The sequence below is a fragment of the Lepisma saccharinum genome, unplaced genomic scaffold (assembly GCF_977018435.1).
Source record: "Lepisma saccharinum unplaced genomic scaffold, izLepSacc3.1 HAP1_SCAFFOLD_76, whole genome shotgun sequence".
NCBI classification, from domain to species: domain Eukaryota; kingdom Metazoa; phylum Arthropoda; class Insecta; order Zygentoma; family Lepismatidae; genus Lepisma; species Lepisma saccharinum.
The window spans coordinates 970769-982464 of NW_028142918.1; positions in this window are offsets into that span (position 1 = coordinate 970769).

Genomic DNA, 11696 nt, shown 5'->3' on the forward strand with positions numbered 1-11696 from the left:
GAGGGGAGGGTGTGTATATAATTGGCTCCATGAACTCAGAGTTTGGTTTCAAAGTACCGATAATACCTGTCTTCTTGTGACTCCCTTGGATGCCGTCCGAGGATTTGGTGATCATACTTTCTGCCACATTGCAATGTATGTTCAGAGTTTCGATGGCTACAAATTTAGGAATGTTAGCACCGATGTGCTTGATGCCAGGTTCGAGCTTTGTGTTGTTCTCGAACCCAAAAAGCTCTCATTGGTACCATGTCTACGGTTTCCGTGGAAGACACCAGTTCCCCCCTGTGAAGTTGTTGTTGGCTTTGAGGTAGCATATCCCATGTGTACCTGGACTTTCGTAACTGTCTAGGTTAACCACACCACACTCTTTTTTCTTCACAACACAAGGTAGAGACATAAAAACACCCCTGAAGTGCTTGACCCCAACGATTCGATCAAAGATTCAAATCGAAGTTGGAGAGGGGCTCTTCTTTTTTTAAAACTTTTTCAAAGCTTCGAGGTTGTTCTTTCGCTTTTTGGTCACACCTTTCCCCTTCTTCTCCATAGCCAGTTTCTAGCGTTTCTGCTCGTCTAACTCAGCCTTGTTTTCTTTGCATCCATGAAGGTCTTGGCAATGGCGGCACTTCGCCCAAAGCTGCCAAGATAGCCGGGATGCTGAATATGAAACCTCCAGTCTTCTGTTGCTTTCGCGAACCTTGTAACCTCCTCAAGTTAGGAATGCTATGCAGCAATTTCATTTCATGACCTTTTGCCAAGCAGGAATGTTTCTTCTCGCGCTACTTTTTGTGAGCATTCCTTCTAATATTCCGAGAGACTTGAGGTTTGCGTAAGGTATTTGGTAAACAACACCTTTGGGCCTCATGGTGATAGTATGTTAATTATATATCGTGAGAGGTTGAGAAAAAATCTCTACTTTGCCCCTAATGCAATGAAAATGATAGGTTGGTTATACAAGTTGCTTTTTTTCACAAGGGTTATTTATTTATAACCCCCACCCTAATTTTTGTTGTGTATTCACGGCGATGGTCCTACAGAATGCAGCAATCCGTTCGCCTAGCGAGTTATCTCTGCTTACGATTCTCCCGAAAGCCGCATGCTCCAATTTTCTGTCAGCATCATGGCGTGCGTCAAGATCGGTGTGATTATTGTAGGCAATTTCGTGGTCCTTGCATGCTGCGTCCAGTGGGTTCACTCCCTTGTCTCCTTTTTCCAGTCGCTGTTCGAGTTTCGTACCCGGACCGCAGTACTGGTAACCTGGTAGGTGAATCTCGAAGGGTAGGTTGTTGATAATATCGTTCACCAAACTTCGACCCTGGGCTACATTCCAGAGTTTCGGAGGCAGGGTGTTTATGATTTTGATTAGATAACCTATAACTTTGTTGTCGTTGACAATGAAGTTGGCAAGCTTGGTGCTAACCATGTCCATGATGCAGACCTTCTCGTTGTGGAAGTTGCGATTGCCTGAATTTTCTTCGCCTGCGATTACCAGCAACCGATCTCCAAGCTTCCTTACGTCGCCTACCGAAACAAATTCCTTGGGCAAGGTGTTGTAGAGTTTGACGCCCCTGCCAGTCTTGAGCCGTATCCATATTGGCTCGATGAGGTTCCTGTTCTTTTCTCCACTGCTAGATTTCACGCGATTCTGTGTTGTATCCTTGTTTTGGTACAGATCATCCATAATGATGCAAATTTCTGTGTAAATTTGGTAATCCTCGTCTGTATAATCTTTAGGGTGCTATTTGGTGATGAGCTCCCACAGTCCCACGGTGCCAGGATACCTTGACCAGCTGTTCTTCTCGCCCAAATTAACTTTTACATCTTCGTGCTCGAACATGACTCTTGACTTTTCCATCTTCCAAGCCACAAGTCGTTATGTTCCATGGTCGGGAACAATCCGAATACCTCGTCTTTTTTGAATTTATCGGTGCTTAGGTAATCCCTCGCCAACAACTGACACAGCTCGACTAGTTTGTCCGAAGAGGTACTGGCTACGGCCTGACGTCTCGGAGCCGGAGCAAGTTCGAACGGAGTAGTCTTAATGCTGGATATCGGTGTAGGTATGGTATAATTTCGAGCAGAAAGTGGCACAAGCTCGTTCATTATCTCTTTTTTCTGCTCGGTGACAGCTGTGATTTCTTTACCAAGTACACTGATGGCATCGATGATATTCCACAATTCTCGGATTTCCAACCCTTAAACCGTTTTGCCAGGTAGCTACGCAGCTACAGGTTGTCGTCTGCAAATTTGAGTTTCATTTTTTTTTTTGGATGTAGTTATTTATAATAGGTGAAGACGTTTCTTGTAACGTTGCAACGTTTACAAAATTATTAATTTTGTTTCTGTATTTTCCGTTATTGTTATTCCTCGCCATGTCTATTGTGACAAATAGGAAATCATCTTGGTTCCAGAAAAAGAGCAAAATTTGGAAAAACTGATTGTAGTATATGTCCCCACCTACATAATCATCGTAAGCGTGTTTTAAATTGGTGTAGTCTTGACGAAACAAACAAATAAAATTAGCATTGTCTCGGAGTAGCTGTTTGGGCATTTTGGAAAAGGTGAGAGCAAGGTAGAAACTGTCCATGCCTCTGCGCCGACCCTGAGTAAAAAAAATTGCGAATTTCGTTCTGGTTCTCCAGTCTCACATCGTCAAAAACCACCACCGAATTTTCGAGACAGCAGTCTAGTGGTTTTACTTCAGAAGCAAATATAGCTATGCCTAATCCCTCGTACAGTTTCGACAGCTGGCGATATTTCGGTTGCTCCAAACTTTTGGAGAAAACATAGAGGTGCCTGTTCTTACAGTTTAACCTGTTGGGTGCAAGAAGAAAATTATCAATACGTAACGTTGTTTTTAACATCCAGAACGTCCAACAATGAGGCATCGAATGTTGTTTGGTACAAGGTCGCCATTTTTCCTATCCTGAGGTTCCAATGGAAAATCTGGCAGTCGCCGTACCACATCCAAAGCACCCGTTTCACAATATCCTGGTTTCCGTCTATCCAACTTTTTTCCTCGAGTCCAAGCCATTTTACCAACAGTTCTCAATAAGATACGTGTCGGGGTATTTTGTTTTAAAAAGTTCCTCTTCGTAAAATCTTCCTTTCAGAATTTCGTCGCGATTATCTTTTATTTTATACGCATCACGGTTTCCGCGTAAAACTCGAATTATGGTGAAAAGTTCCGTACTCCAATTTTTAGTGAAGCCCTTTTCACCTGATCTCCAATTTTGTGTTTCGGTTTCTTGCTTGTAAGTTTGAACTTTGGAAAAAAAAACCGTTGAAATTAAACGTTGCTCGTCAGATTTGTTGAAGTCAGCTGGTTTCATGTTTATCGTGCGTTGCAAACTGTGATTATAGCTGTTAACTAGTACCGGAAGCATGTCGAGCCACTTGGAATTCCCATGAAGCATGAATTGTTTCCACATCCGTGTTTTGAGAGTTCGATTGAAACGTTCCACTATGCTGGCTTTGATGTGTTTAAAGGTGGAGTAATGTTGAATATTTTGTTTTTGAATAAATTGTCGAAAGACAGAGTTGTGGAATTATTTTCCGTTGTCTGTTTGAAGTAATCGAGGTCGCCTGCCACTTTTAATGAAAATAGTTTTGAATGTTTCCACTACACAGGTTCCTGTTTTTGCTTTGAGGGCTGAAGCCCACGCAAATTTTGAAAATATCTCTATAACACTGAGAAGAATCTTGTATCCCTTGTTGATTTTATGTAAATATTTCAAGTTGCCATTTCTCATTTCCACAAGGTGAGCTTGCCACAGGTCGTTTATGCTTTTGGTTACTACCACCAGTCGTTTGTACTTTCGCCGTGCAGGTATGTTCAGCTCGTTCACAATAGTCTGCCTAGACATTGCACGAAAATAAGAATATAGCTTGGATGGGATTTTTGGCTACAGACAATGCTGGGTTTTCTATGTACAACATGTATCCTTTTTCTATGTCGATAATTTGAGTGGAATCTTCGGCATAGGCAGTCTCGCGAGTTTCGGGGTGGGTGAAATCGACCAACTCCACTCTTATTTTAGGCTCGTCACCGATGTTCTTCACGGTCATGGTTGGGTAGTGGGTTGTGTGAGACAAAGACCAGTATGAAATATTGACGAACTGAAGTGTGCCAGCGAGGAAAAATTGGTGACAGGCTTTTGCAGGAGTCAACATGTAGAGTTTGGAACCTGGATTGAAGGACGAGGAAAATTCCCTGTTTGGAATGCAGTACAGTTCGATGACAACAGTGGACTTTAGATTGTCGATGCTGGCCTTCAGGGTGTTTACATTGGTTCAAACCTCGCTCTACACATCTTCCAATCTACCGTTTATTGATTCCAGATGTTCCTCGATAGCACGGACAACGGTGTCGTAATCGGACTTGATCTTCACATCGACACTAAGCCTCTTGAATTTTTCGTTTAAATCATGTAGTTGGGTACTGGTACCTCGATGCTGCCAATTTGCTCTTTCGAATGGCGATAATCTGCTGTAGACTTTCCACGAGTGTCAACTTGGAGCTCTGGGTTGCGAGGTCGTGGACGTGTGTTTTAATTTCCGCAAACCAGCCATGTAGCTCGCTGATGTTCTGGTTGGTAGGCAAGCTTGCAACAGACTCCCGAAGCAATTCAATATCGGTTTGGATGTTTTTGATGTCGTCGGATTTGAGTATTCGGTTGAAAGCCCTCTTTACACTTTTCAGTTCCTGCGAGATAGGCAGGGTGATCACCGTGTCTTGGAACGACTCCAAACCTTTTTTTCATCGCGTCCAACTCTGAGGCAGTAACAGCAGCGCGTATGCCTTCTTGTAATTGTGTTATGTCGTCCTGGGTGGGGGTGGATTGTTGCAAAGTTTCCAACTTAGCCTGTATGTCGTCGATCAAGTGATGAAAATGCAACAACTCTGATTCGGTGTTTAGATTTTCCAACTTGGCGATCTGCTGTTGGACGCTGGCTAGAGTATCCCTGATGCCAGGCAGTTTGGATTCCAGTGCTTCGTGTACGTTTGCCAGATCATTTTTTATGACGGCGAGAGCATCCTCAATATGGACTATGGTACCTTGCAGCTTCCCGAAATCCTCGTAGGTGTCAAGTTGGAGTTTGATCTTGGCAACTCTACGGGCAATGGCGTTCAGCTCGCTGGACGTAGGTAGATTGTCGATGAAGTCCTGTAGCGTTTGGAGTTTAGTTTTGACTTCGTTGATGGGTGCATGCAAAGCGTCCGTTTGAAGCTCAGCCTTGATGCTTTCCAACGTAGGTATTTCGAACGATTGAAACTGTTCGTGAAATTTGGCAATATTGGCATTCACACGATCGTAGTCATCTTGAGTCTTGATGCTCTGGATAATGATTTGCAGCTCAGTGTGGACTGTGCAAGTTTGGTCTTGCAAGTGTCGCTTCAGCTGTTCTATATCGGAGGTCTGCGTTTGCTGCAGCTTCACAAGTTCGTTTTGGAGCTTGCGTACGCTCAGCGCCAAGTTGTCGAAGTTGTCTATTGAAGCGAGGTCGGTGTACTTTTGAAGCAGCGATTTGAGCTCGGCGTCGATCTTGAGTACGGGGTCCAGCCTCTGAGACTGCTGGCTGGTTATCTCTGACTGGAGGCTGCAGTTGAGCGTGGACTGCAGAGCCTGCAGGTCGCTTCGCAAATTCTTGACACTGGCATCGAGCATGAGAAGCTCGTCTCCATGGTCGTCGCGTTTCGTGTGACCAAAAATATCGTTAGGCATTGTTACCACTGTGGTTATTTATTATAGGGTACGTTATTCACATCTCCACAAAAAGAGGGATGAGTTTGTCGTAGTCTTCCATGAGCTCCACGTACAGGCGATCGCCAGCAGACACATCGTACGTAGTGGTACTGTTCAATCTCTCATGCTTGAAACGATAGATGTTCTTGCCAGAGGAAACCTTGGCCTCCCCTTTGTTCTCAGGTTTCATGTTGAACTTAAGTTTGCAAGAGAGGGGGAACTGGTAACAATTCAAGTTGATGTTGAATACATAGAAAGTTTTACCCACATCCTCGTCGTACTGGGTCAGAATGCAATTCAAGTGTATAATTAACAGACCTTTAAGTTTAGAGAGCATGGAAGGCAGCAGGTCGTTGAAGCTTGACGTCGACCTAGGCTGGACTAGCACTTCCATAGTTTGCCTCCCTGAAGCCAAACAGGTTAATAGACATGGTTATTTTATATGCTTGTGTTAGAAATATTGCCAGCCGTAAGGGTTTCTTTTAAGTGCATTGTATGCATTTCTTACTACTTTCTAAACGATAGTGCCCCCAAGGCAACGTGTGGATCCCACAAGACAAAATACATCTTTTATCATGATGTGGATCTAATGCTACTTTCCTAACTTTGTTTGTTGTAATCACATGGTCTACACTTTGGATTATTTTTTTCCAATCGTAGCTGCTTCTTCAATTCCTTCACACAATCATTATAGTCTTGAAATGAAAGTTTGTTTTGTACAGTATTTTTACCAACACCTTTAGTTTTCTTCGTGATGCTGCTCTCAGTTCTAAATGTATACATTTGGGAACACAAACCAGCAAACTCGAGAATGATGTCACCGTTACAACTGTCTTTTAATTTACCTAGAACTTTTTTGTTACTAGATGGAATTCCAAATCTGTTCGTTTGAGGGTAGGAAGAAGTATCATAATAATCAAGCAAGGACGGATTTTTTACATCTTCATATAGATTGGATGTTTTAATCCTATTAATAAAACTGTCGGTGTCCATGTAAAGTAATGAAATGCTATCGTTGTAGAAAGGATGCATAATATTGTAGTGAAATTGAAACATGTGAAGTTTCGATAAATCTAAAACTGTTGCTCCCACATAAATTGGTTTTATATCTAGATTGAAAAGTGACAGATTCACGTTGTAAATTTTTCGTGATTTAAATCTAGGATCAGCCACCCACTTACTAAATTTTTTTCATCTGAAACCAATCTCACGTTCACGTGATTTCTCACTTTCTCCATTGTCTTGCCATATACAGCTTTGTTCTTCAATTTGAAAAAATCTTGGTCTAAATCGGAAGTGGCAACTGTTCTATGTTGTGTGTTTGTTTCAATGTATGGTTTGAGCCACTCGGAATGTTTAAACCTGAGGACTCTTCTAATATCCAATACCTTAACACCCATCGCCATGAAAAACTCCAGACTTTTGTAATGGAGAACATATCTTTCTTTTTTCTCCAAAGTTAATAAAAGCTTGCGTTCATTAGAATTAGGTGGACATTTAAGTTCGGGTGCCGGTGGTAAATCGGAAAACATATCATGCAAATTGTCTGGAAATTCAATATCCACTTCTGCAAAAATACCAAATTCACAATCGTCAAAATTAATAATATTTATGGAAGTTAGTTCTATCCATTCGAAAACTCCATAAGGAAGTTTCTGTACCATGGTATATTTGCATCATATTTTTCTTCCATGTGCATGTTGTTGGCTTCTGCATGTATCTGTACACATTGTACCATCCCACCCCGAATCCCTCTCTCGATGAAAAGTAACATGTCTACATATGTTAATAATTCTAACTTAATTTTTTTTGCCACAACAATTCAGACCACGCTAATTCCGGGAGGCTGAAGAAATGTGCAAGGTCCAACTTATAAATAGACATTGACGTTTTCCTGAATGCTTGAAAAACATCCGTAAGTATTGTTACGTCTAATTTCAAGTATGCGTTGTGATAATCTCCGAATGTTTTACATTCTAGTTTATCCCACATTATTTGTGCATGTTCGTATTCTATGTCCGTAATTCCTGCTTTTCTCAGTTGACTGAAGAATTTGTTTTTAGGAAGGAGAGTATCGTTATTAAATTTATAATTCATTGTTTACATATTCATACGAATAAATCCCTTTACTTCTAATCAGTTTTATATGAATGTTGGGCAAACTAGCTTTCGTAATTTTGAATTGTTCGTCACAAAGTTTACTTGCTAGAGCGTCCAAACTCGCAGAGAGAAATCTGAAAAAGTCAAGAAACCTCATCTCTATGGTTTCATTTGTCCCAAAAAACGTAACCTACTTACTTATAAAAATGTATCGTTCTTAATTTTGAGCAAGAATATCTATTTTTTGTGTGTCATATCCAAGTTTCCGAATTAAGAAATGAAAATCGTAATTCGATCCATTATGAAAAAATATGGGGACAAATTTGGGCCTTTGAATTTTGAGGTTGCAAGCATTACAGTTTCCGCTGATGAAACCACCGTCTGTGTGCAAATGGTGAAACACTTTACGATTCTCGTTTGTGAAGTATTGATTGCACACTTTACACTCGACAGTTTCATCAAATATGTTTTGTTCCTCTGTTGTCAACAAATTCATCGGTTTGGATATTTGCAAGAAGCTGCCAATTTTCTCAACCTCCTCTTCCATCCTTTCAAAAAAGTGTTCGATAACATTCGGTTCATGGTATACTTATGGTTCATTTATTTCGTCTTGTCGTATGACAATATAACCAAAACTATATGGTTCATGAAGCTGGTATGGCGTTGTGGATGAAATTTCTCTTATTTGGTTTGCAGGAGGACAGTGGCTTAAGAAATGATTCAAAATCTGCGACGATAATGGCTGGATGATCAAACAAAGCCTTGTACATTTTGAATTCTTCGACTTGGTTCATTTTTTTGCATCAACATTCGTGCTGGTTTGTTGTCACCGCAATATATTTCATGTTCGACACGTTTTCAATAGCAATTTTCCGTGCGTTATATTTTGTTGATTGAATTATCTTCGATCATTAAACGTTTTCAAACACCTTGGACAAACCTCGATGTTATTTGCATACTTAGTTGCTTGACTTCTGATTACTTCGTGATAGTGAACGAATAAGGCAGTAATGGTGAATATTGTTGTTTGAAATTAAAATAAGATTAATTATATGAGCATTATTATCAGTGATATCTTTTACCCTATGGGATGCACAAGATGTTTTTCTGACGTATTAGAATAAACATTAATAGCAATGCGTTTTCCATTAGAATCTCGCTAGAGCGACTCGAACTTTGATATGTCTGACAATGGCACGGGGTATTAACTATAGTATAGAAATTTATGACAATACTGAGTAGTGCCAACTTCTATTTGTAGGTTAGCTTCGCCTGTGAAATATCATATGGTGAAATTTTTGTGGAGTAAGTTGGCAAAACTGCGAGTCCCCCACTGTGGCCCCGCCAAAAGTAGTATTAGGGGAATTGAACCAAGGCCACTACATACATCGTGAAAAGGGGCTCACACATCATAAAGAATACATCGTAGCCGTTTACACTGAGGGCCTACCCTACCTACAAAAAAGCCCCCAAATACATTGTAGGCGTTTACGTTGAGGACCCACAACCTGCAAAAATAAGTTTGAGCAAAAAATAGGGCCAAATGGTATAAAATCAACAAAAAAATAATCAAAATCATCAAAATATGTCACAACTGATGTTAAATACTAGGTCCACCTACAAGGGTTGCAGAAACAGCCATTTTTACATTTTGTAGGTTATTTTAATTCGTAAAAGGCTGTAAAGAAGTGAATAGGTAAAGTAATATCAAGTAAGATCATGGCAAACCTACAAAGATGAGGCTCCAAAAATTAGATTGAGCAAAAAATGGGGCTAGAAGATCGTCGAATGCAATAAAATCCATAAAAAAAATCATCAAAATCATCAAAATATGTCACAACTGAGGTTAAATACTAGGCATACCTACAAGAAAGACGTAGAACCAATAGGTTTCCACTACTGATTCTTGAAAGTAGTTTGATCGAAATTGTGGACCATTATCAGGAAAAATTCGTTTTGGTACTCTCAAATGCACAAAATCAACATTTACAAATTAAATAATATATATATATATATATATAAATATATATATGTATGTAATTTAAATTTGGTATGTTTATTTATTCACAACCCTGTACCTTATGTGTTACTCCAGCTGGATGAGGAACATATACAAGTAATTCTCTGTTTTGACTAAAACCTGATTCAAACCAGAATTAAGACTCTGCAAACATTAAGTTATGCCTTCCTTTTCGTGTTTCCTGAGTGGTAAATGACTTGCCATAACGGGTTCAACCATAACTTATGTACAAACACTGAAATTCACTAACAGCGAAAGGAGAACCAAATAAAATTCCACCTGATCAATGAAATATACAAATATCTGCATATTCCATCCAGCACTTGAAGCTAAATTCACCTGAAAAGGATTCTCATGGTTATATCGCATGGATAGCTGATAACTAGATACTGTGTCGCAATATTTTGGTGAAATGTAAAGCTAAAAGACGTTCAAACTATTTATTCTGTCGTGAATATGTTATAATTACATTTAAGCTAAGCACAATATCCAAAATTATTTGATCACTTTGCATTACAACATATATTTGTTATTTTTCATGAAAGTTCACATCACCTTTCAATACTAATATATAAGTTCCCATCAGGTTACTTTACCTGGTTGATAAAAGATACCTCAATACAATTAATTTTCAAAACTTGGATCCGGTTCAAACTAATACTTGAGCAAAGAACACACCAGCTGGCGCATTCATTACATGCACTGAATATAAATACTTGCACCTGCACATAGGTATGACTTCAAAACTAACTCTCTTCATGCAACAAATTAGAAATTCATATAATACTCAAATGGTAGTTGCCTATCACACCGTAGACAATTTAAAGAATTCAATCCGATAACATTCCCCTTGTTTTTTCTCAAATACCTCGTCCGTGCATTGGACTGGGTGCAATACATGCAATGCTCAAATGTTCTTTTGTGCACATTCAAAATAAAGATTTCGTCCCATGACGTTTCCCCACTAGAATATACTATCTATCGAAGTTAATTTAACGTTCCATTAAGTATTGCTAGCAGTATCCATTTAACGTAATAACACCTTGCTTTGTGATCAATCAAGTTTCGCTCGTGTAATACAATAATTATCACAATGGCTGCATGCGTTAGATACGATGCGTCTCTCGGTAATCGATATAATGCACTGTTTTATAAGTAGGGGGTTAAGTACCGCTCTAAGCCATACTTCGAACCAGGCCAATTATTTTTATTAATTTAACCACAATGGAAAACTTATTTTGACGATGTTTTTGTAGACTTTATACTATTGCAAATCTGCGATTTTTCATTTCATAATTCGTACGAATGTCATAATTTCTTTTGAGTTAAAGTACGTAACGCCTACACCCACCGACAACTACACCCACCCACACCCACACCCAACTACACTCACCCACGCACACCTACACAAATTTACTTCCGGTCTACTTCCGGTCCACTTCCGGTTAACTTGACAGACTTCTGTGGGTTTTTCTAGGTTTTTTATAAGTACAAGTAGTGTATTTGTAGGGCTTCAAACTAATATTTGGTACGAGGCCTATTATTTTTATTAATTTTAGGAACAATGGTAAACCTATTTTGACGATGTTTTTGTCGGTTTTATATTATTGCAAATCTATGTTTCTCACCTCATACTTGGTACGAGTGTCATAATTTTTCGAATTAAATTACGCAACATTACGATGGCTCGTAAGGTAAACTATTGTGCAATGTTTAAGCAACAAGTTATTATGCAGACTCGTATCTACCGTGTTGTTGGTTATGACGTGATGGCTGTCTTCTGATTGACTTAGTGTTTCGGATGTTTTCATCCGCGCTTAAGTTACATGACG